Raw genomic sequence first — 3201 nt, forward strand, 5'->3', positions numbered from 1 at the left:
ACCTCTTCAATTTTTTGTTGATGACACTGCCTCTTGAATAAGACTTCTCAAATATTAATTGGACCTAGATATCATTTTATTCAATTTCTAACTAAAAACCTTTTAATTTCTCACTAAAACCATTCATTTTCACTATACAACTAACCATATTTTGCCCTCAATACAGGAAAATCCTGGCTCTACCTCTGAAAACATCTAAGGTTATGTGCGTTCCACCACATCATTTTTGTCATCTTTGCATCTCCGTTTGTGTCATTCCAGCATTTTCCCTTTTCGAAAGAAAGTTACTGTTCTCTATATATTTAGGTGTTCCCCTTTTCACATGTTGAATAACTCATTGCACTTGTCATTTGGTTCTCAACTTCTTGGACTGAGGACTTCCAAATTTCTTGAAAGATTGCACAAAGTTGGAGTTTTAAAACTATTTATATTATAAAATACCAATTGACAGAACAACAAATTATGCCTTATTCTAGAGAACTTGGGATCAGCTAAGTCACGAGAATCCTAACGGATAATATTCCTATTTAAATACTCAAATAAATCTCTTACCGTACACCACAACTTGCCTTATTGTGATTATACCCATAGTGATTTGAAGTGTCTCATGCACCTTTGTACTGAGATTGACGTCCTAGTCCACAACAGTGCTGAATGGATTCAAGCGGGCAATTGGGAGAAGATTAAGAGGATGGGCCCTTGGAACTGTCAATCCAGACTGTTCAGTCATATCGATCATCGTGTGCTTAACCTTAGTATCAAGACCCACTGTCTTCCAATAAAAGCACTGGATCATTACAGCCAACACCGTCGGGACCTCGTTTAACGTGTAGGATATACTTGGACACAGCCTCCTCCCAGCTCCAAATGGCAAGAGATTATAATGTTGACCTAACATCCATCTGATTGGTCTGATTGTTACCTTGATCGCCATGGGCCAAGAACCTTTCAGGTTGGAACTCAAGTGGGTCTTTCCAAATGTTTGGGTTTCTACAAATGGACCACACATTTACAAAGAGAGCTGTTTTTGCTGGGATGTGATAGCCAGTGATGTTGCTATCTTTAGTTGATTCTCTTGTGAACATTGGGACTGGTGGGTGAAGTCTAAGTGATTCCTTGAATATGGCTTGAAGGTATGGAAGATGTGGAACATCAGACGCTTCAACCATTCTACTCTTACCCACAACAAAATCGATCTCTTCTCGTGCTCTATTAAATATAATTGGATGGTTGATGAGCTCTGAAAATGCCCATTCAATCGAAGAAGCAGATGTGTCGGATCCAGCAGTAAAGAAATCCTACAAGAAGTTAATTATTAGACATCAAATGCAACCCATATATTGATACACATACTTATTAATCTAGAGCAAATTTTAGGAGTAGAAATCCTACAAAGAGTATTAGATATCAGAAGCAATGCATATATTGATACATCATATATACTAGATTTGAATCAGTATTTGGAGGCACTTTCCACCAAAAAAAAAAAAAATGATGTTTTACAAAATAATACACGAGAGTTGACAATTACATCGATGAAAGATGAGTTGGTTTATGGCCCTAACTCGAGTTTTTTAGGGGTATCTTGTATCTGGGGATATGGGGGCATTTTCATAATTAAAATATGCTTATTTTTCCCTAGGATGCCATATGTATCCCAAGTTCAGAAACTATAAAAGTTGCTTTGCATTTTTGCAGTTTTCATCGAAAAAGAATTATCATCATCACCCGTGGATGTAGGCAATTTTGCTGAACCACCTAAATTTTTTTGAGTTCTTTGTTTTCTCTGTTTTATTCTTTGTAGTTTATCAGTCTTGATCGGTAGAAGTGAGCTTTCCCTCCACAAGATGCATGTCAGACCACAATATTTGTTATACTATATAGAAGATGATGAAAGGAACTTACCAACATAAAAGCCTTGATGTTGTCTCTAGTTACTCTTATCTATGTATTTTCATCTTCAGATGTATTGAGTAAGATATCAAGAAAATCCATCACACCATTATCATTACCCATCTTCTTGTTATCATTTCTACTTTGTTCACGCTCCTTTATAATTGCTTCAAGAAAATCATTGTATCGACGATGAACATTACGAGATCTCTTCTTCAATCCTTGCAAATTGAGATTTCGGAGAAACCATATGAAATCTGAAAGATTAAATTGACCGAAAATCTCTGTCACCTCTCTAACTAGAGTCCGAATCTCCTTGGTTTGGTCATCCGCTCCGGTGCACTTAATACCAAGCATCATTCTAGAAATTGTATTGTTGGAAAGCTTCATAAATTCTTCAGATAAGTTCACAGTTTCACAAGCATTGGACTTGTTTACTAACAATTGAACTAATTGACATATCTCATCACGTTGAATGGGCTGAAGTTGGGTTAGAGTTCGGCCGCCAAGGAGTTGAGACATACTAACCTTCTTCATGAACTTCCAATATGGTTCATCGGGAGTGAAAGAGAAGCCTAAAGAGTTATATGTAAGATAATTGATGGCAATGTTTACGGGACAAGCTGCAAAAGTGGCATCATTGGTCACAAGGAGCTCTTTTACAACTTGGGGGGACGAGGCAACAATGCAAGGGAGTGAACCAAGGCGTAGATGAATTAATGTTGAGAGTTTAAGGAAAGATCGGTAAGGAATATTGCTTAAGAGATGGAGGTGGCCGATGATTAGTAGGCCTATTGGGCTCGGTGGGAGACGCTTTGTTCTTTGGGTCATAGAGAAGAAGATTGTTTGAGCCAAAATGGCCGAGATTAAGAAGATAATGGTGTAGTAGAGGAGGTCGAGGTCCATCACCACGGTGGTTGTTGCACTCTGATAATTTGACTCTCATGCACCTATATATATATATATATGGTCCCGTTCCCCACCCTACGCTTTACCCTACACTTTAACAAACGTGTTTTGTCCTACATGGGTTAGAAGTTTTGGAATGGACTGATTTTTGGTGAGAATGATCACTATGGTGAGGAGATCATCGTCACCAAAAATCAGCTCATTCCAAAACTTCTAACCTCATCAAAAATGGTTTACAAAAAATGGACGGTCCACGATTTTTCAACTTGTAAACATGAGGCTAAAATTTTTGAAATGGACTGATTTTTGGTGAGGATGATCTTCTAATCATGGAGATCATCCTCACCAAAAATCAGCTCATTCCAAAACTTCTAACCCATGTAGGACAAAACACGTTTG

General features: G+C 37.8%; 1 pseudogene; it reads right to left on the reverse strand.

Annotated features, from left to right (window-relative positions):
* Positions 1-565: 565 nt before the first annotated feature.
* Positions 566-2822, reverse strand: LOC147393442 (3,9-dihydroxypterocarpan 6A-monooxygenase-like; annotated as a pseudogene).
* Between the last annotated feature and the right edge of the window lie 379 nt (positions 2823-3201).

The sequence above is a fragment of the Akebia trifoliata genome, chromosome 10 (genome assembly GCF_017979445.1).
Source record: "Akebia trifoliata isolate Shusen 1 chromosome 10, ASM1797944v1, whole genome shotgun sequence".
NCBI classification, from domain to species: Eukaryota; Viridiplantae; Streptophyta; class Magnoliopsida; order Ranunculales; family Lardizabalaceae; genus Akebia; species Akebia trifoliata.